This window comes from Panthera uncia, chromosome D1, assembly GCF_023721935.1.
Source record: "Panthera uncia isolate 11264 chromosome D1, Puncia_PCG_1.0, whole genome shotgun sequence".
NCBI classification, from domain to species: domain Eukaryota; kingdom Metazoa; phylum Chordata; class Mammalia; order Carnivora; family Felidae; genus Panthera; species Panthera uncia.
In genome coordinates this window covers 76,934,292-76,958,054 of record NC_064808.1, presented here as the reverse complement: position 1 = coordinate 76,958,054, position 23,763 = coordinate 76,934,292, and positions in this window count along the sequence as shown.

The following is a 23,763-nucleotide window of genomic DNA, read 5'->3' as shown; positions in this document are numbered from 1 at the left end:
CCCATTTTGGAAAATGTAGACCCACTTCTGTGACTGAGAATCCTTCCAGTTTTCAACTCCTAGGGTTGTCCACATTGAACCTCTAGCAATTCAAATGTAACAGTTTATGTCTTCCTACCCAACACTTGTTCCCATGAAGTTTTGTGTCCAAGGCTTTCTGCTTCAGCAAATTGTGCTTCTCTGTATTCACCTTTGATCTCTCCAATTCTGCTTGCAGCAATTTGCCCTGTGATCTCACTTCTCTTAAAGATCTAAGGTTTGTCATTTTTTCAGTTTGTCAAGCTTTTTACTTATTTTTAAGATAAAGTGGCCACTTCCAAGCTTCTTACCTGCCACATTGGAAAAATAAACATTTTTCTGGATATTTTTGATGAAGTCACACACTTAACAATAGCTATAAATATTGACCAGCTAAAGAATAATTCTAATTTCCACAAAACTCAGGTATGTGTTAAAGCCAACTCTATTTTCAGATGAGAAAAATATCTTAGTGATTGATTTGATCCATATCATGTAGGTAGTAAATGGGGGTGTTTAGATTTGAAATTTTTTCTTCAAAGTTGGTGCCTCGTAACACATCTCCAAACAACTCTTTCCTTATTTCATTCCATTTTCTTCTCTCTAGGTACTAAAATGCATTTGCTTTCGTCTCTTCTACTTGGTTATTTTGAAGTCTCATATTTCAACAACGTGTTCCTAATGTTTTACACTTGGTGTCACTTTCTGGTTCAATATTTCAACAGACATATCTATGGACAAGCTTTCTCTCACATTTCTGATCAGCTGCTCTCCTGGAGCTGAGACTTGCAAGCAGCCTGGACTTGGTATGATGATAGAATATTGATAAAGTTCTTTTTATTTTGCAACATTCAAGACTACTGTGTTTACTTTTTCTATGCAATATATCCTTTATGACTTTTATCAGCTGATTTTTTTTTATTTCCTGCACTTTGGTTAAATCCTATTCCCCTGAAAAAGAACTAGTAATATGTTTTTATATCTGTTATTACCTAGTACATTTGTAATATTACAACAAAGAAGAGGTAATGTATTTGATGAATCTCCTTTTGTATCCTCTTATTCTATTTTTTTTGTATTTCTAGGTTTTGATTATTTTGTATGATATACTAAATTCTATCTCCAGTTCCAATTTTTCTTGATTCCACAGTTATTTAGAACGGTATATCACCTTTGTTTTTTGTCACACCAAGTAAAACTAGAAACACTTCAACCTAAGGATCCTAACTTGGAAGGGTCTGAATGTTCTACTGTGATACCAAAGTTTCCCAAATGTGTTCTCAGTGATATAAAACTGTTTTTCTAGGGAAATATTATCTAAGTGTCTGTGGTTTATATCACAAATATTATAACCTACTGATAACAACCCAAGTGCAATAAATCTAACAAAAACTACTTTGTTTTTAAGCAAACTTTGTAACTGCAGATATGTTTCTCTTTCTTGTGAGTCATTAATAGTACAATTGGTGGTGAGTGACCCAGACAGACATTAAATTGTGTGGACTAAAACTAGTTAGTCAATTACAAATTTAAGGAAAAGTGTCAGTTACTCTGAATCCAAATAGCAGGACACAGCTTTTATGGTATCATTCTTGGTCAAGCAGTCCAATACATCTTCAAGGCAGGGGAGTTACAGGTGCAAAGTGTTAAGGTAAAAGTAAATCAGTGGTCTTAGCATCCAGGAGAAAGTCTCATAAAGGACTTCTTGTGACCACTTTATAAAGTTAGCCTTTTTAGATTTAAAGGGCTATTATAGTCTCTAACTAGTTTGTCATAGACAGAATACAAGGACATGTATTACAAACGGTTTGAGAAATCTAGTTAAGTGTTTGAATAACCTAAATGTTCTGAACCCATCCCATAACCCCTTCAGCCCACCGAATACTACTGTAACTTATCATGGTGTGCATGCATGTTTTCCCTTTTTTTTCATTTTTTCTGTACTCCTTGAAAAATAATAGTGAGTGAATATCATGGTATATTATTGGAGACAAAATTAGAGTTGTTAACAGGAAATATAGAAGCATAGCTCTGCCAGTTTATAAAAAGGAAGAAACAGTTGCCATTCCATCAGTTTATTTCTTACTATTGTGCTTTCTGAAATGATACATAAATGGAATCTCTATAAAGCAAGCAAACTAGACAAAAACAACTGCTGTTGGGCTTTAACATCTTTGCAAATGAAGATCAATTAATGAATCAATTCACTTTTACTGAGAACCTATTTTTTGCCAGGCATTTACCATAGGGGTACACAAGATTGTCATGGTCATTGCCCTCACAGAATTTAGGATAATTAGATAAAATATAATGAATATTATGGGTGTTATATATGTGGATTATAATGGCGCTTTTCAAAATACATCATGATGCTCAAAAAACAGAGCACTAGGCATAGCCCATAGTGTTACAGTAAACTTCCCAGGGCAAAAAAACAAAACAAAACAAAACAAAACAAAAAAAACAAAAACAAAAACAAAAACAAAACGTTTTATTTTGTTTGATTAACTTTGGTTTTTATTTTGTCCCCTCTCTCCTGTCCCCCACTGTAGAATTGATAGAGGCACTAACATAGGAGGCATGGAACTGGTGCAAGAGAGCATTCATGTTCTAGCAGAGACCAGAGTGGAAACAAATACGTGAGAACAAAAATTGGTATTTAAAAAACTGTAAGTGCTTCTATTTGACATCAGATTATCATGAGAGGCAAAGTATGAGGTAGTGATTCCCTCATAGGAGGCACTCACTGAAGATTTTCTGTCTACCAAAGTCTAATGTTGTGAGGTGAAGTAAAGATTTGAGTCTGGAGATAAACATAAGTTAGGGACCATAGAAGACATTCCAAATCATGTGTTATTCAGAAAAGATAGGCTGCCGTAAGACAACTTATAAAATCTCAAATTTCAGTAGATTAACATAGTAAAAGTTTCTTTCTTACATACATTTTAACTCCATATAAGGTAAGATAGTCTTCCGTCTTATACCTGTGTCATCTGGGACATTGGGCTTCAGGTAGTCACAGAAGACAGAGCGCTAAACAGTGCAAAGTGCATAAGGAACAAGGCTTAGAAGAGGCTGGACTTCCTTGCCTTGCTTCTGCCCACATTTCAATACAATACAATATTGCTTCACATGCTCCAAATCTAATTGCAAGGGAGGTGTGAGAATGTAGCGTCTATGCCCAAGAGGAAGATGTAGTGTGATAGATACCTAGCATTGTCTCTGCCAAACAATGTAAAAAGTATAATGTTGCTAGAAATAAAATTGATAAGTGATGTGAATTTTTAAATGAGACTGACATGGTGGAAAACAAAAAAATGCAACTGAAGCACAAGAGAAGTTTTATTTTTGTGTGTGTTCTTCCAAATAAAGTGTTCTCTATAATTGCTCTGTATAAGAGTTACTTCCATAAGGGTGATTTAATACAAACATTTATAAGTAGCTTTGAGAAAAATTAAAGTAGCATCAAGATGTTTACATGAGCATTAGTGGAATGCTTGGAATGGTCAACTTTTCAGAAGTACTAAACTGAAAATCTTTCTGAGATTGATCATTTCTTATAGGAATTTTCAAGAAAGCAATGGACAAGTTACATGGGCATAAAATGTTATTAAAAAAATCAGTCTCAGTAGTTCAAAGTCAAATTGTATGACTGTTCTCAATCTTCATCCTAACCTTTATATATTTGTTTTTCAAAAGAAACTGTAAGAAACTGTCTGCAAAAAGCAAATTAATTCTTTAGTCAAATTTAATATGATTTAATGTAATCAATATCAAACACTAAAAATATTATTTAGGCAAACTAGTGTTCTCTCTTAATGTGACACATTTTTGACACCATAAAGAATGAATCCAAATATATATTTTTACTTTTAAAAGAGAAAATTATACAGTAACACAACAAGTTCTAGCAAGAATGTGAGTGATTTAGCATCATATTCTTCTGGAAAAATATAATAATATACAGTTTCTGGAATATGATGTGACAATTATCATTTAATTATACCATAAATTCTGACTATGAGGACCTATCCTATAGAATTAAAAGCACTAGTATGTAAGGCAATATATATTTGGCCATAAATAATAATAATAATTGACTTTAACAATCGTCACCATAAATTTTACTACATATAAACTGTAGTATTATTAGACAGGAAAAGGAAATTATGGGGAAACATGTAAATAGAGAAAAGTCTTTTTATAAACAGGTCAGTTCAAATATAGTTGTGTAGGTTTGGCTTATTGCGTCAGGGTCACCAGTTGTGAGTTCAGCTTTTGGCTTTGTCCAGCAAAGCCCAGGAGTGCAGAAAGGATTACTCAGAACTCCACAAGTTACGAGAGGTGAAAGGACGCTAAGGGAAGTCTCCCAAAGCTGCTCTCAGACTCCTGTATTTATAAGGCGTATGTTACAGAGAAAACCTTGCACAATATGTCCTTGACTAAGTGCCAGTAAGAATGTATAGAAAGCCTGGAAAAAACAAGGCATTCCCCAGAATACAAAATAGCAGATGCCAAAAGAAGAGTAGAGAACAAGATAAGATATTCCACAGATAACATGGTCAAGGGAATTTATGAGCACAGGCAGGACCCATCCTCTAAATACACATTAACTAAATACTTGTTAGCTGTTTTCAGCATGGCCAGAAAGCAGTGTAAGGCGTTCCTTATAATCTCCTTAACCAGGACATAGGCATTTGAATTCCCACATAGTTGTATATACGCGTGCTTAGAATTGTATGTTAATGATACAGGTGTTGTTATATTGGACCCTTAATAACCGTTAACATAAAAATGCTGGGGTTTGGGTGGGAAAGAGCTGAAATGTAGGGAAAAATGCAAATTATTATAACAAATGGAATTTTATCCAGTGAGAATGCAATATAAAATCCTATCAAACATGTTTCTTGAAATGAAAATATGGTCAAGAAACAATTTCTGAAATATTATATGTGCAAATGAACATTTATTTCTTTAGCTGGCTGAGAGGAAGTGTAGGTCTTGAAATTCTGTTGCTTTAATAGGTTTTCAGCAACCAACATTATTTACTTTATTTTTTTAATATAATTTATTGTCAAGTCAGCTAACATACAGTGTATACAGTGTGCTCTTGGCTTCGGAAGCAGATTCCTGTGATTCATCTCTTACATACAACACACAGCACTCATCCCAAGTGTCCACATTATTTACTTTACAAATGAATCAAATATTCATAGAAACTTTATATTTTATGTGGTTAAAACTTCCCATCTCCATCATTCTTGCACACTCTCAGACTGGGAACCTTATACTTTACATAGAATCCACAATTTGCCTGAAATACCACAGTCTCATGGATTGTATTCAGTATATTTATTTAATATTAGACCAGAAGCCATGGTAAAGATGACTACGTAAGAATTTGGCTCTTCATGAAACTTTCAAAATCTGACCCCCTCTACCCCCACATCAAAATCTGTCAGAATTGTTGCCTCCTTCAGGGCCCTTTTTGTATTCTGTCAGTAAATCTGTCAAAATCCAGTTTTTCTTATTCTTATGAATTTGCTCAAGACATTTCCCCAAGCATCCAGACCTGAGTTATGTTAGACTGAAAAACAGAGATATTTGAACTTTGAGTAAAATACAGCAATTTTAAGTAATACAGTAACTTTTTTTTTCAATGAGAGCCTATCACACTGAAACATGCATAGTGCAAAATCTAAAGTAGTTAGGCTATCACAATCTCTCCCTCCCCTTAGAAACACTTTCCACTCCTAAATTCTTTTATGTCAGTGGCATAGTCCCTGAAATATGAGACTTGAAGGGAGTACTGACCTTGTGTGCTCCTGCTCAAAGGGAACTTGCTTCTTTGTAAATCTTAGTACTAAAAAAAAAAAAATGCTAGAATGCCTGTCCCCTATAATTCACACTGCAAACGGATTGTCTGTGCCTACAGGTGCCCGTGAGTTTTCAGCCTGCTGCAGATAGTGCATTTTCAAAGGCCAGCTGCCTTCTATCAAAGCTTTGATGAAGACTTTGAAGGAGGGCTCACAGAAACAGGCTTAGAGTAGTTTTCAGAAATCTATTAGTTACCAACCAAAATAAATACTCTGATTTCTCACTTTTAAGCTGCTGGTTTTCAGAAAACAACTAGTTATTTAACCTGTCAAAAAACTTGTCGGAAAAAAAGAAGATAACGAAATGACATGTACTTAGAAACTTCCAAAAATTGTAATATTTCTATTTCTAGAATATACATTTTCAATTAAACAAACAAGTTTTGAGCTGTACGTGATACTACGCAGGGGCAGAAAACATATCAGTCCTTGAAAGTTTAGATTGTAGGAAAGGAAAGAATACATTGTTGCTTAATACTCATGCTTTCTAATATCAAGGTTTACCTCTATTAACTTTTCACACATGTTTAAGAGGGTTCTGCCCAGATAATTCCAAGGGATGAATTCAGGTGAATAAATTCTACTCTGCTCTAATCACACACACACACACACACACACACACACACACACACACATTCATAGATATACAATGGGTCTTACAAGTAGATCATTGTTCCAAAAATAGAAGCAGAAAAGGAAAAATACACCTTTAAAATCTAATTTTAAAATCAGAGGTTTAACAGTATTTTAACTGAGCATATAATTTTATTTATTACCACCAAATGTCAGCCCCCATATCTGATAAACCAACTGAAAAAAGGAATGATTTAGTTATTTCAAAGTTCACTTCCACAAAGTAATTCACGATTCTTAGGGACAGAGGATCTTGACAGTAAGTGAAATGTATCGACTGTATGTCAAGTTCACAGTTAAAGAGACAAAATGTTTATTTGAAGAGAGAAATGGTAAAGATGGGCTAGGTTAATCCTGTTCCTAAATTGGTTTGGTTTCTCCCAGCAGATGTTTAATACGAGGTTTTTTTGTTTTGTTTTTTTTTTTTGTTTTGTTTGTTTGTTTTGTTTTGTTTTGTTTTTTTATCATGAAGCACCTGAGATTTAAAAGTATCTACTCTAGGTAATTATGTCTTGAATTCTTATATATCTCCATGTGATCAACTTCAATGTGACAAATTGAACTGAGTGCACAGGATTAATGGAAGTGAAACAGCCATCATTCTTTTTATGTACCGCACATAATTTGGACCAATTTTACTGAAACCCTATAGGAAAAATTTCACTTATGAAATAACTGAAAATATTAATCCATTTAGAAATAATGAGTAGGAAGTTAGTGACTTTTTACCCCACACTTAAAATCTTTTTTACACCAGATTGAAATCTACATTTAAAGGGAAAAACACAAAAGTTGTTTTGTATTTTAAAAGAAAAGTCTGCTGACTTATCCCTACAGTTCACCTACTACCAAACCACAGACCTCTCTCTTGATACTTCTTTTATAATTTTATATATATATATAATATTTTATATAATAATATATTATTATTATATAATATATAATTATACTTTATATGATTATTATATTATATTATATTATATTATTATTATATTATTTATATTATATTATATTATATTATATTATATTATATATATAAAATGCACAGTACAACTCACCTGATACCTCTCTTCTTCAATATGATGTTAAACTGTCAGCTTTGAGTTATCTGATTCTTTTGACTAGATTCTATTCACCTTTTTGCACATTGCATATTACCACATACCACATCGTACTGACAGGCATGCCATTTGAGGATAGCCGTAACTTAGAAAATGCTAACTATCATTTCTATTTCTAGTCTAAAATGTACCAGAGCCAAGGTTACACTGATGTAAAACAAAAGTAATTACCAAAATATAATTGTATTCTGTTCTGAAAGGAGATTTCACATTTATTAAAGAGACAAATGAAACTTATCAGAGAGATAAGTTAGTCTCAGGGCAACCTATGAATATCCCCTGAAATAATGTGGTTTACTAAAGCCTCTGCTAAAATTCATCATTTTTACAATAAGGAACCATAAAACTATATTTAGTTTTCCCTTTTGACGTATACTTAAGTTGCCTTCTACTGCTCAGGAAGTGAGGAGCCTCTTATCTCTCCCTTTGCCTCCTGTCAACTTGAGAAGGAAATTCTGAGATAGTAGGCTGCAAAGGAAGAGATGAAGGTAAACGTGTGAGAATCAGCGGGAGTAAAGGCAGGTCATTATTTTGTACAGATCACCTGCCATTTTGTTCCTCTGTAACATTATTTCAATAATTTATTTGGTATAAAAAAGCTGTTCAACAAATATCAAAGCACAACTTCACTGGACCTCATGGTAAGATAGATAGATTCTAGAATACAAGTGATGATAAATTACAGACAGAGAATCCCAAGCAGGCTCTGCACTGTCAGTGCAGAACCCAATGTGGAGCTTGAACCCAGAAACTATGAGATCACGACCTGAGCTGAAACCAAGAATTGGATGGCTTAAGCAACTGAGCCACCCAGGCATCTCAAGGGATAAATTTAACCAAGGAGTTGTATACTGAAAACTTCAAAACATTCATGAAAGAAACTGAAGATGATATAATAAATGGAAAGATATTCTGTGTTCATGAATTAGAAAGCTTAGTATTGTCAAAATATCCAACTGACCTTTTAATGCAGTGCAATCCCTATCAAAATTCCAATGGTGCTTTTCACCAAAATACAAAAAACGAAACAAAGCAAAACAAAACAAAACACTCCCAAAATCTGTATGAAACCATAAAAAGTCCCAAGTAGCTAAAGAAATATGGAGAAAGAAGAACAAAGCTAGAGACATAGCACTTCCTAATTTCAAATTATATTACTAAATGATATAACTCAATAGCAAAACAACAACAACAACATCTGATTTGAAAATGGCAAAGAATCTCAATAGACATTTTCCAAATAAAACATACAGAAGGCCAAAAGTTATAAGAAAAGGTGCTTAATATCACTAATCATCAGGCAAATACAAATCAAAACCACAATGAGATATCACCTCATACCTGTTAGTATGACTATTACCAAAATGTTAAAAGATAACAAGTATTAGCAAAAAAGAAAAGAGAACTCCTACACACCCTTGGTGGAAATAGAAACTGGTACAGCCAGTAGGAAAAAAAGTATGGAGATTCCTTAAAAAACTAAGCATAGAGCTACCATATGATCCAAGAATTCCACTTATGGGTACATATGCAAAGGAAATAAAATCACTACCTCAAAGAGTTATCTGCACACTCATGTTCATTGAAGAATTATTAATAATAACAAAGATATGGAAACAACCTAAGTGTCTAACAGTAGATAAATGGATAATGAAAGTATATATAAGAGTATTACATAGTCTTTAGAAAAGAAGACAATTTAGCCATTTGCAAAAACATGGATGGACCTTGAGGATATTATGCTAAGTGGAATAAACCAGACACAGAAAGAGAAATACTGCATGATCTCATTGACATGTGGAATCTAAAAAAAGTTGAACTTAGAGAAACAGAGGGCTGAGAGGTAAGGGAAGGGGGGAAATGTTGGTCAAAGGGCACAAACATTCAGTTATAAGATGAAATAATTCTGGAACTTTACTGTACAACATGGCAACTCTAGTTAATAATATTGTATTATATACTTGGAATCTGTTAAGAGAGTACATCTTTAATGTTCCTTCAATATGCACATATAGAAAAAGGGAATTATGTGAGGTGATAGATATCCTAGTTCGCTTAATTGTAATAACTTCGTAATGTATATGTATATCAAATCACATTTTATATCTCAAATATATACTAGTTTTATTTGTAAATTAGACTTTTAAAAAACTTGAAAAATGTAAAAGGACAAAACCACTGGTCATCTCAATTGGTACAGAGGAAAACATTAGATAAAATTAAACACTCATGATTAAAAAACACAACTAAAGAAACTAGGAATAAAATTACACTTCATCAAGCTGATAAAGGGTATCTACAAAATTTTACTAACAGAATCATGTGTTAAAGTAAAAGACCATAAGCTTTCCACCTATTATCAGAAACAGGACAAGGAATCCTACTCCCACTACTTGTATTCAACATTGCATTGAAGGATATAAACTGAGTAATTAGCAAGAAAAAAAAAGTATACAGAATTATAGGATAAGAACTATCTATCTCTATTTAAAGATGATGTAATCTTGTAAATAGAAAATTCTAAAGAAAATACATGCACACACAAACATAGTATTAGAACTAATAATATTGGGGCGCCTGGGTGGCGCAGTCGGTTAAGCGTCCGACTTCAGCCAGGTCACGATCTCGCGGTCCGTGAGTTCGAGCCCCGCGTCAGGCTCTGGGCTGATGGCTCGGAGCCTGGAGCCTGTTTCCGATTCTGTGTCTCCCTCTCTCTCTGCTCTGCCCCTCCCCCGTTCATGCTCTGTCTCTCTCTGTCCCAAAAATAAATAAAAAACGTTGAAAAAAAAAAAAAAAAAGAACTAATAAATAAAATCAGCAAAGTTGCAGAATTCAAGATCAATATACAGTAAAGAATTCTGCTTCTATACATCAATAATCAGCAAAACAAAAATAAAATTAGTAATATTTATAATGTTATGAAAATTAATAAGCTATTTCATAATAGTTTTTGCCAAAGACCTTCAAGACTACTACCCAGAAAGAAGAAAACATCATTGATAGAAGTTAAAGAACTAAATAAATGGTAATGGTCATTTAAATCATTTATGGCCAAATTATTTAAGGTTAATTGAATTTTGACAAGGATGCCAAGGCAATTCACTGGTTGGTGGGGGGAGAGGAGATGATAGTCTCTTCTACTAATGGTTTTGGGTAAAATGGATATCCACATGAAAAAGAGTGGATTAAGACCCCTGCTTCCCATCATAAATAAAAATGAACTCAAAATGCATCATAAACCTATGTGCAAGAGCAAAAACCATAAAAATATTAGAAGAAAACATAAAAGTAAATCTCTGTGATCCTGGATCAATACAATGATCTTAGATATGATAACAAAAACACAAGAGCCCCCACCACCCAAGAAAAGTTAGATAAATTGGACTTCCTTAATATTAAAATATTTTTGGAAATTAAAAACAATGGAAGAAAGAAGATATTGGAATGTAATGTTATGTGTGGTACAGAAAAAATGTTTGTAACTCTTTGCAAATGGACCAAAAATAACTTGAAACAGTAATCTCTGGTTTTATTGACTTTCTTTCTCTACATACACCCCTAATTTATGCTAATTAGCCACTTCCCCCACTCTTCCACTGCAGCTTTCCTTTTCTATGTCATCATCTACAATCTATATTGCTAAATTCAACATTCCTTTTCACTTTTTATCTTGTTTGACTTCATGTCAATATTCAACAACTTTGATACTACATGCCTACTTATTAAAACGTTTTTACTCTGGAGTTCCATAATACCACACTTTTAGTTCCTAACTGTATCTACTCCTCAGTTCTCACCTCCTTACATACCTCTCTTAATATTTAAGGGGAAAGGCTCAATCCTAGATTCTCACTTCACAACTAGAGGGTGCATTTGTTTCCCTTCTTTCAAAACCTTCAGAACACACCTATGGCCAGTTTCTTATAGTACCTAAATTGTTAACTTTGACTTGTCTTGCAGAAGACTCTGCCAGAACCCATCTTCTTTCATGAAGATTTATAATAACATTTTCTTAAATGTTCATAATCTGAGGCTAGACTGGTAGATAAATTCTGCTGAGGTTTTTGATCCTGAGATTAATAAACTCAGTCAATTTTTGACAGTATGTCAGACTGTGTATGCTGAGAAAAGATACTGAAAACAAAACAAGAGGAATCAAAGATAGTGGCAGATTAGGAGGACCCTGCACTCTTCTTATCCCAGGAACGCAACTAGATAGTTATCAAATCATCATAAACTACCCCATAAATTGACCTGAAGACTGACAGAGCAAACTTCACAACTAAAGGGAGAGAAGAGGTCACATTGAAGAAGTTAGAAAGTGTGGAGATGTGGTTTAAGAGAGAAACAGATCATGGGTGCTGTGGACATAGAGAAGGGCTAGAGAGGAACACGCAGGGGAGCCCACAAGGAGAACCTTCCCCCAAAGCCATTGGCTTGGAAAACAAGAAAGGCTGGATTTTGTGACAAAATTCCTTCAGTTCCAGTCAGGTGGACCCCTCCCCCGGAAGACAGGCACAGGCCTCTGTCCACACCGTGTTCCTAAAGTCAGGAGTTTTAAAGGTCAGCAGGCTTGTCTGGGATAGAGCCAGGAGGGCACCGTCCTGCTCCTGGAGAGAAGGCAGACAAACTGAGATGGACAGCATGGAAACAGTGATCTGAAAAATATTTGGGAGACACAAAGGGGAGGTTATTACCTTTTCTAGGAGCCCTTCCCTAAGAGGCAGTGTTCACGGAAAACGCCTCTCTGGAACAAAGAAGCTCACTGGTCCCATTTCCCTCCCGTGGCCCTAGGCACAAATACAGAGTCACCTGTGAGAAGCCTCTCAGCTCAGACACTGGCTTCCTAACTGGCTTAGTCTAAGCCCCACCCCTCTGTATCCTGATGGGACTTCCCTTCCCAGTCAAGCTTGTTTTAGCCCTAATATGGCAGGCCCTTTCCTCAGAACACCAGCACAAACACCTGCCCACATATATCTTCCCATCCAGAGAGTTCTGCAGGTTCTCAGTTTGGTGGAGTTGCTGTCAGGTCTGACTTCACAAGCAGAACAGAGCACACCTAGTTAAAAGTTGCCACATCAGGCCAGGGACAAACCACTGCCCACAGCAGACAAGTGGCCTGAAGGATAGAGAGGCCAAAACACAACAGCATAGCACATGCAGCACACAACAGGGACACTCCCTGAAGCACCAGGTCCTGGGCACTAAATGACCTTTTCTTCGTAAGGCCATTATTTTCAGAATCAGGAGATATAACTGGCTTTTCTAAAAGAAGAAGGCAGAGACTTAGACAAAATGTCAAAGCAGAGTAATTTATCCCAGATGAAATAATAGATAAGGCCATGGCCAGAGATCCAAGTGAAACAGATATAAGTAACATGCCTGATGGAGAATTTAAAGCAACAATCATAAGGATACTCACTGGGCTTGAGAAAAGAATAGAAGACATCAGTGAGATCCTAACAGCAGAGATAAAAGAGATAAAAAAAATCATTCAGGGGTGCCTGGGAGGCTCAGTCAGTTAAGTGTCAACTCTTGATTTTGAGTCAGGTCATGATCTCAGGTTTGGTGAGATGGAGCCTCACACAGTCGCTGCTCTCAGTGCAGAGCCTGCTTGGGATTCTATCTCCCTCTCTCTCTTTGCCTCTCCCCAACTCGCTGCTTTCTCTCAAAAGAAATAAATACATAAACTTTAAGAAAAAAAAGGATGATTCGGAGATGAAAAATGCAATAAAGGATATTGGAAACAAGTTTGATGCAATGAATAGCAGGTGGGAAAAAGCAGAGGGATGAATTAGTGACCTAGAAGTTAAAATAATGGACAATAATGAAGCTGAACAAAACAGAGAAAGACAAATTATGCAACATGAGAATAGACTTAGGAAACTCAGTGACTCCACCAAATGTATTAACATTCATACTATAGGTATGCCAGAGGAGGAAGAGAGGGAAAGGGGGAAGAAAATTTATTTGAAGAAATAATAGCAGAAAACTTTCCTAATCAGGGGAAGAAAACAGATATCCAGAACGAAGAATCACAGAGAACTCCCACCATAATTAACAAAAGCAAGCCAAGACCAAGACATATTGTAAATAAATTTACAAAATATAGTGATAAAGGAAAAATATGAAAAGCTGCAAGACAAAACAAGTCCTTAACTTACAAGGGAAAACCCATAAGGCTAAACAAAGATTTCTTAACTGAAAGTTGGCAATCCAGAAGGGAGTTGCATAATGCATTCAAAGTGATGAATGGGGAATATATGCAGCCAAGGATAGTCTATCCAGTAAGGGTATCATTCAGAATAGAAGGAGAGATAGAGTTTCCCAGACAAGCAAAAATTAGAGTTCATGACCATTAAACCAGCCCTGCAAAATATATTAAAGGGGACTCTTTGAGTGCAAAGGAGACACCAAAAGTGGCAAAGATAAGAAAGAATCAAGAATCAGAGAAAATCTCCAGACACAATGACAAAGCAAGTAATAGATAGCAAAAAATACATATCTATCAATAATGTAAATTATTTGAATGTAAATGGACCAAATGGTCTAATAAAAAGACACAGGGTGTCAGAACAGATGAAGAAAACAAGACATATCCATATGCTGCCTACAAGAGATTCATTTTAGACCAAAAGAAACCTGCACATCGAAAGGAAATGGGTGGAACAACATTTATCATGCAAATTTATCATGCAAGTGGATGTCAAAGAAAGTTGAATTAGCAAAACTTTTTTCAGACAAACTAGACTTTTTTTTTTTTTTTTTTTTTTTTTTTTTGGTATTGTTTTTATCCTGCTTAGGTATCAGGATAGTACTGACCTCATGGAATGATTTTGAATGTGTTCCTTCTATTCTATTATTTGTAAGAATTTTTTTAAGTTTGTTTGTTTGTTTGTTTATTTATTTATCTATCTATCTATCTATCTATATCTATTTATTTAGAGAGCACAGAAGGGGCAGAGAGAGGGAGAGAGAGAGAAAATCCCAAGTAGGCTTCACACTGTCAGTGCAGAGCCAAGGTGGGTGAGATCACGGCCCAAGCCGAAACCAATGAAGCCACCCAGGCACTCCTGTAAAATTTTGATAAACATTGTCATTAATTTTTTAATATTTGTTAGAATTCACTAATGAAGCCATGTGGTCTTGTGCTTTTCTGCGCAGGAGATTTTTGATTTCTAATTCAATTTTCATTCTTGTTATTGGTTTAAGAATATTTCCTGTTTGTTAGATTCAAGATTCATCATTCAATCATAGTAATTTGTGCATTTTTAGGAATTATCTGTGTTTTTTTCCCCAGTTATCTGACTTTTAGTATACAATTGTTTATAGTAATCTAATATCACTCCATCTATTTCTGTGGTTATCTGTTGTTATTGTCTTCTCCTCCATTTCTTATTTTGGTTTTTGAGGCTTCTTTCTTTTTTTTCGTAGTTAATGTAGTTGAAGTATTGCCAGTTTTGTTTATTTTTTTTTTTTTAAAAACTGGTCATTACTTTCAATGTTATATTATTGTTTATTCTGGTCTCTATTTTATATATTTCTGAGTTTTCTTCGCTATATCCTTCCTTTACTAAATTTCAGCTAAGTTTCTTCCTTTTCTAGTATTTGTGGTATGATGTTGTTTATTTGAAATTTTTTTCTTATTGCAAGTATTTATAGCATAAATTTCACTCTAACATCTGCTTTTGTTGGATCCCATAGGTTTTGGAATATTGTGTTTTCTTTTTCTTTTGTTTTGAGACATATTTTGATTTGCCATTTCATGTATTATTTGGCTCATTACATGTGCAGTAGTGTGTTTTTTAATATTACATATTATATATTTCATAATTATATTTTAAATGTTTAATATTAACATTGTAGGGTTTCCAGCTTTGTTTTATTGTTATTCTTTAGTTTTTACCATTGTGGTTGGAAAATATGCTAGGTATGATTTCAGTCTTCTTGAATTCGTAATATATGTTAAGTCTCTTATATGATTTAACCAGGAAATTCTTCTGTGTGTATTTGTGAAAATGTATATTCTATTTTTCTTGGATGGAATGTTATATATAGATATAGATATAGATATAGATATAGATATAGATATAATATCTTTTAGAACTATGTATTCTGAGGTATGCTTTAAGTAAAACGTTCTTGTTGAAAAAAATAATAACTTTTACTGAGGGTACTTGTTTAAAATAAAGCATATAAGAGGGGAGAAGGATGGGAGGATGGGTGGAATAGGTGAAGGGTTCACTTTTCTAAGAGAGCACTTATCATGATAAACACTAAGTAATGATGTACAGAATTGTTAAATCACTATATTGCACATCTAAAACTAATATAACACTTTATGTTAACTATACTGGAATTAAAATTAAAAACTTAATAAAAGACAACCAAAAATAAAAACAAAATAAATTTACCCATATTTAGGTTTAAAAATAAAATATTTTAATATATTTTAACATCCACATATATTTTGGTTATTATCCACTAGAAATTAGCAAATTGCATCTATTATATCTGTCTTCATAACTGATAAAATGTGTGTTGAGTGTATAGAAGTATCGTAAAATATATGCTGATTTATATTTTTGTGTCCAAAGCAATTTGTTGTAAGTTATTGATGTTCTGAACACCTCAATAAAGTTGAATTAAAAAAAATAATATGGAGGTATCTTGGTGGTTTAGTTGGCTAAGAATCTGGCTCTTGCTTTCAGCTCAGGTCATGATCTCATGGTTCATAAGTTCAAGCTCCGCACTGAGCTCTGCACTGACAGCACTGAGCCTGCTTATGATTTTCTCTCTCTCCCTCTTCCTGTCCCTCCTTTGCTCTGGCTCTCTCTCTCTTTCTCTCTCTCAAAATAAATAAATAAACTTAAAAAATAAATTACATAAATAAATAATAAAACAATATGAACAAATGGTCTCTTATACTCTCCGAATATGTAAAAGCAAAGTAGTAATTACTTTTATGATTTCATTTGATGTTATACAATACTGTCATTGTTTAAATCACACATTGAAAATTGAAATTTTTACAAGCATTAATTAATTGGATTCCTTATACAACTCAAATATTATTTGTAAATTCAGAATATGATTTGTTACCAATAAGCACCCAAATATATAATGTTATTAAATTGATTATTTTCAATGTCCAATATTCTTAATTAAAACTGATTGCTCATTTTTACCCAAAAGGATACATTTTGATGTTATACATGATGAGATTTTTATACAGGTTCTATTTATTTTATGAAGCTTGGCAAAGAAAATAATTGTTTTTGGCAATTTATACTCAATATGCTTAATAAATAATATCAAAAATATGTCTAGATCTCTTTGAAATATCACTTTATGTGATGACAAAATAAGTTTTATAAATCCTACAGAGTCTTAAAAACTGTAAACATAAGGTAACATAATTTCCTAATGTAGAAACAATCAGTGAATAAAATATACATTATTTTTTTTATGTTCCATACTGTAAAATTTTCTTTAAAACTCTATTCACTTAATAGCATGCTTATTTTTATGATAATGTGTGTTCCTGGTGGATAAAATTTAATCTGTGTGGCTGTTCAGTTTTATTTGAAATAATAGCAATTAAACTCAAATCCATTACATTTGATTAGCACTGCATTCAATTAAATTATTAAATGAGTTTGAATTTAAACTCATGTTCTCAATGATTTAATGGGCCAATACTTTATATTACAATGGGGTTCTGATATTTATAACAACTATCTTAATAAATTGTATAAGTAGGTATAAGAATATCTTTGGATTTATCTAACAGTTAAATTTTCTAATACTGTAAGCAAACCAGGAGAAATCATATAATTTGCCCAGGTTACAAAGCTGGTTGTTTAACTGAAATGAGGTAAGAATCCAAGATCTTTGCCATACTTTAAGTTACCTTTTGGTTATGCTATCTTTCTTTCTTTTTTTTTTTTAATGTTTATTTATTTCAAGAGAGAGAAAGAGACAGAGAGACAGAGACATAGTCCAAGCAGGGGAGGGGCAGAGAGAGAGGGAGACACAGAATCTGAGCAGGCTCCAGGCTCCTAGCTATCAGCACAGAGCCTGATGCAGGGTTCAAACTCATGAGCCTTGAGATCATGACCTGAGCTGAAGTTGGACATTTAACCGACTGAGCCATCCAGGTGTCTCAACTTATGCTATCTTTCTATGTGTCTGCCTTAAAACTAATCTGTTATATTGAAAATTTTCTCCAAACGTCTTCATATTGCACCCCTTCAAAAGTACCATTTAATTCCTTTCCTGGTATTACCATTTTACATATGGTGCATCTTTTTGGCTTTAGGGATAAGCAAATAAAATCTGAGAAGATCTGTAGTACAGACTTAGAAAATTTTACTCATTCATGAAGCTTATGCAGCATGTAACTAGGTTAAATGCTATGTTGCATTTAATTAGGTTAAATTTAACTAGGTTGAATTTTTAACAGTGTACATTCCACATACCATTTGTTCCATTGTAAACATTACACATTTCTATGTGTAGCTCTCTCCCATAACTTAACAAGTAAGAGTGTTATTTGCAGAGAAATACCTCTGTCACTATGGTTTTGATTTCTAATTTGAAGTTTGTCCTAGGAAGTCTTCTTAAACAATCGTCTTCTTAAGCACTTTTGTTTTTTGTTTTTTGTTTTTTTTTCCATTTTGAGAGAGATAGATGGATAGAGCATGGGAGAAGGGCAAAGGAAGAGGGAGAGACAATCCCAAACAGGCTCCACCCTCAGCGTGGAACCGATCAAGGGGCTCAATCCCATGACCCTGGGATCATGATCTGAGCAAAAACCAAGTGTTTGATGCTCAACCGACTGAGTGACCAAGGTGCCCCTCTTCTTAAACACTTTAAACAATCTTAATACTGTCAGTAATACATCAGGATAGGAAGAACTCTGTGTCTTTTTCTTATCAATAGATCAGACAAATAACACAAGTCTATTATTCTACATATTAACTAGTTAAAAATTCAAATATTTTAATACAAAACTAGAGTAATTGATCTCAAGGTGGCTGTGTTTAACAGATAAAGAAACTAAAGAACACAATTGCTTAATCTTGAAGGCAATGGTAAATTCCCATGGAAACCAAACTCAACACTCTTCCTTAGTGATCTACAAAGCTTCTCGGATGTGGTTGCTGTTCTTCTTTCCATCCTCACTTTCTACCACATTCCATCTTATTCATTTAGTTCCAGCCACAAGATCCTATTTAGCTCCTGAGAAGCATCAACTTTACTTGAAGTATTACACATTATATTTTAAAAGGAAAGTAATATTTGAATACTTGATGTATAGATCCCTTATACTATGGGAAAATAATCCCTTTTGTTTCCTACATTTGTCATGAGAAGATTCGATTTGTTACACTGATCCTTTTGCATCCATATGCAACTGAGGAGGTAATAAATCCAGGTATGACAGATGCCCAGAAATAAGTTAACATGGAATAATCAACTGGAAATTTAAAATTCACAGTATCTCTAAAAAATGGGATATTTTGGTATTATAATTAAACACTAGAAATAGCAGGCACAACTTTTCACTTTTATTGAATCTAAGCTCATTATCAAAAATAGCTAATTGTATTGCATGGCAATGGGGGAAAAGAACGAGTTGCTTAGAGACTAAAATATTTACAAAATGCAATTTATAATATCATTTTATTAAATGAGACAAAACTTCCACATTTCACTACTTTAAAATGTTATTTGGAAAATTAAAATAGGTCTATAATATTTTTCAGAAACATGAAAGGATAAAGAAGTTACTTGTCATCTCAACAGAAAGAAGTCTTGATTGAGGATGAGGGAATATAATTAGCAATTCTATTCATCAGTATTTCCTGACTTAAAAAAAAAAGATTGCTTTTAATTTTGTAAAGTTTTTAGAAAAAAAAATCACGTATAGATTTTTTTAATACATTTTAGCACTCACAAGGCCTATATTATGGTGCACAACATGAAGTAAAAAGGATTCAATGTCAACATGATAACCCACTGAAACCATGGAATACCTTTTGAATTTATGTGAGACATTTATCAAGAAAAAGTTATCCAGAGGAAAAAATTGAGGTGAGAGGAGAAGAGGACAACTGTCAAAAGAAATATATATATCCTTTTAAAGGGAAAGGCAGAAATTATAATCAAAAGAGGACACAAAGTCCCATTTTTGCCACTGTGGCCTGTTTCATTTCAACTATTCCTTTCTTCTCAGGTATTTTTACTTGACAATAGAATGCTGTTGAGGTGGGTAGACCTTCTTTTCTCATGAGACATGGAGTAATATAGGTCTTGTTGGTTTAAGATTCTCACAATATATCCCCCCTGGGAGCAGATACTATTTTCAATTCAGAAAGTTAGCAGAATGTGAAATCACTTCTGATTACTGTTCTATTTCATCCTAGTTCAATTAGTATAGAATATTGTATTTGTGAATTGCCTGTCATCCAAGGCTTTCTAGTATGTTTATAATGACAAATGAACAATATGCTAAGCATTTTCTATAATGTGCACATAAAACTGCTTTTTATGTGATGAACAACAATTGTGTTGGTGTATTAGGAAGAAAGGAATGACCTGTATTCATTAGTTTTACAATCACAGTTTCATTTTTGTTGTGCCATCGGTTCATCCACAGCAAACAAAATTTAAGTAAGAATACAGATTATTTTCACTGACAATTCAGGTAAGATTCTCAACAGTCAACAAAATTATTAGGCTTAAAGTAGAAAATTGGATTAAAACTACCCATTTTTAGATTAGTTTTGCAATAGAGAGAATTTACTAATAAAAGAAAGGAAAATCATTAGAGAATTTGTTCTTGGAACCGATTTCTCAGAGGGCTCTGAAATTTCTAATAATTTCTATTTTGGTGATTGTTGACAGAAAGTCAAGTTATACTAATTTCTTATTTCTACCAGTGGCATGTGAAGCATTGGGATCACCTCTATTAAAAATAACCATTTTGTTCTCCAGAGATTAAAATGTTGAAGTTTGAGAGGGTAAATTTAACCTTTTCAATACATTCATGTTAATTAGCACTACAGGATTACTGCATTGTAGCAATTAAAATGTCCCATGCATTCTTTTCTATTTTCTATCATAAACAAAACGTATCATTTTTATGTGTGCACTGCCCAAGTGAAGAATAAAAAGATACTACTGGGATGAAGGCAAAAATTAATTGAATGTCTCTAATAACTCTATTAGTTATACTATATCTGGCCTAACAAAAAAATACTTTATATAGATTCTCCAGACTTTGTAGATACTGGTTGAATTATTTTCACATTTTGAATAAATACAATTGCATCTTTCTTTCCTTTTATTTCCTTCCTCTCTTCCTCCCTTCCTAAAGGCAGACAAGAAATTAAAGGAGAGATATGTAGATGGGTATAAAGATATATGGGTGATTAATATTGAAGAAATAATTGGTAGTGTATTTCATCAAAATATATCTAGCTGAACTACTGAAGATATAGGAAACTTAATGCTAACCCAGAAAATAAATTGCATCCTGGTAAGAAATGAAGATTTCTTCTATTCAGAGCATAGGTCACTGTCAGTATGTTAAAAAAATTATATTTTGGGGGCACTTGGGTGTCTCAGTCGGTTAAGGGTCTGACTTCCGGCTCAGGTCATGATCTCACGGCTCTGGTGTTGGAGCCCTGCCTCAGGCTCTGTGCTGACAGCTCAGAGCCTGGGCCTTGCTTTGGATTCTGTGTTTCAGTCTCTGCCCCTCCCCTGCTCATGCTCTCTCTCTCAAAAATAAAATAAACGCAAAAAAATATTTTTTACCATATCACTTCACTAAGTAAATCTAATTGCAAGAAAGGAATAAAACCTCCTTTCCTTAAAGTTTCATCTTTATGTCTTTGACTTCAGATTTATTTCCTCTCCTGGAGGATTTTGCTACTAAAATTAAGTATTTCCTTTTTTTGAATCTAGGACAAATTTCCCTGAGTTTTAAGCAAAGCACAGACTGAGGTATGAGCTTAGTTTTAGTGTTCTGTTGTTCTGGTGTATATCCAAGCAACTTCTCAGGATCTTAGGTTGTAAGATTGAATTATTGCAATATATCACCTTTTTCAAATGCAAGATTATGGTCAATTATCAATAAAAAATATATATAAGTTAAAGAGAGACTTTCATTTTTATTTCAAACTTAAAGCCAAGAGGATCAACTTACAATTCTGCTTTCCAACTAATATTTAGTATTTTAATTATTCACAATTATTTTCCTCACTTAAAAAAATGGAGATAATAGTATCTAGTCCCTGTCTTCTTTTTTGGGGTTTTCCGGGGATTCCTTGGTGGCTAATGGAGGATGTAATTAGAATTTCTAAGTAGTTGATTAATTAATGATCTTAGTTTTGTTTTGTTTGTTTTTTGGGGAAGAAGCATACATATCATTCTTTTAAAGATCTTTTATAAGCAAACTGTAATATTTGACAATATTAGAAGCTAAAGATAAACTTGTAGAATAAAAGAAGAAAATTTTAAGACAATACATTTTTCAATAAGAAAATGTATTTTATTCTTATTTTAGTCATAACATTTACAGAGTTTTTCCATATTTATTAACTGAATTTGTGTATTCTACACTCATTCAGGATTACCCAATTATGTGATGGGCAAAGTGCTAAAGAAGGAAAGAAAAATATGACTTGTCATCAGCCTTAGAAGGATAGGAGACAGGGAGACAGAAACGCAAATTAGTGTTTATGAACATATGATAACTGCTTGATAGAAGTCGTGAAGAATACTAAGAAAAACATTAAGAAAGCGAAATTAAACTAGATTCATCTCCTAAGTTTACAAGGAATTGTTAAACTTGGCCTGAGTTACAGACCTGAGGGAATAATAAATGTAAACCCACAAGGGCCAACATTTACATCTCTGGAATTTACAGATATTGTCTTGCAACTAGGAGACTCCTGTGGGACTGGGGAAAAATTTGACTAGAAGCAGGGACAAGAGCTGGAATATGAAAGACCAAGTATGCTTGATAGTCAATATTTCCTTCTAAACACACCAGGAAGTTCATCACTATCAGAGTTTACACTGCAAATAGTTTCATGAAGTTTTTGTTTTGTTTTGTCTTACTTCTGTCCCAGGAAGAATTATTTTGTCATTAAATATGTAAGGATATATTTTATTTTATTTTATTTTTCAATATATGAAGTTTATTGTCATATTGGTTTCCATACGACACCCAGTGCTCATCCCAACAGGTGCCCTCCTCAATACCCATTACCCACCCTCCCCTCCCTCCCACCCCTGATCAACCCTCAGTTTGTTCTCAGTTTTTAAGAGTCTCTTATGCTTTGGCTCGCTCCCACTCTAACCTCTTTTTTTTTCCTTTCCCTCCCCCATGGGTTTCTGTTAAGTTTCACAGGATCCACATAAGAGTGAAAACATATGGTATCTGTCTTTCTCTGTATGGCTTATTTCACTTAGCATCACACTCTCCAGTTCCATCCATGTTGCTACAAAGGGCCATATTTCATTCTTTCTCATTGCCACGTAGGACGCCATTGTGTATATAAACCACAATTTCTTTATCCATTCATCAGTTGATGGACATTTAGGTTCTTTCCATAATTTGGCTATTGTTGACAGTGCTGCTATAAACATTGGGGTACAAGTGCCCCTATGTATCAGTACTCCTGTATCACTTGGGTAAATTCCTAGCAGTGCTATTGCTGGGTCATAGGGTAGGTCTATTTTTAATTTTCTGAGGACCTCCACACTGTTTTCCAAAGTGGCTGCATCAGTTTGCATTCCCACAACAGTGCAAGAGGGTTCCCGTTTCTCCACATCCTCTCCAGCATCTATAGTCTCCTGATTTGTTCATTTTGGCCACTCTGACTGGCGTGAGGTGATATCTGAGTGTGGTTTTGATTTGTATTTCCCTGATGAGGAGCGACGTTGAGCATCTTTTCATGTGCCTGTTGACCATCTGGATGTCTTCTTTAGAGAAGTGTCTATTCATGTTTTCTGCCCATTTCTTCACTGGGTTATTTGTTTTTCGGGTGTGGAGTTTGGTGAGCTCTTTATATATTTTGGATACTAGCCCTTTGTCTGGG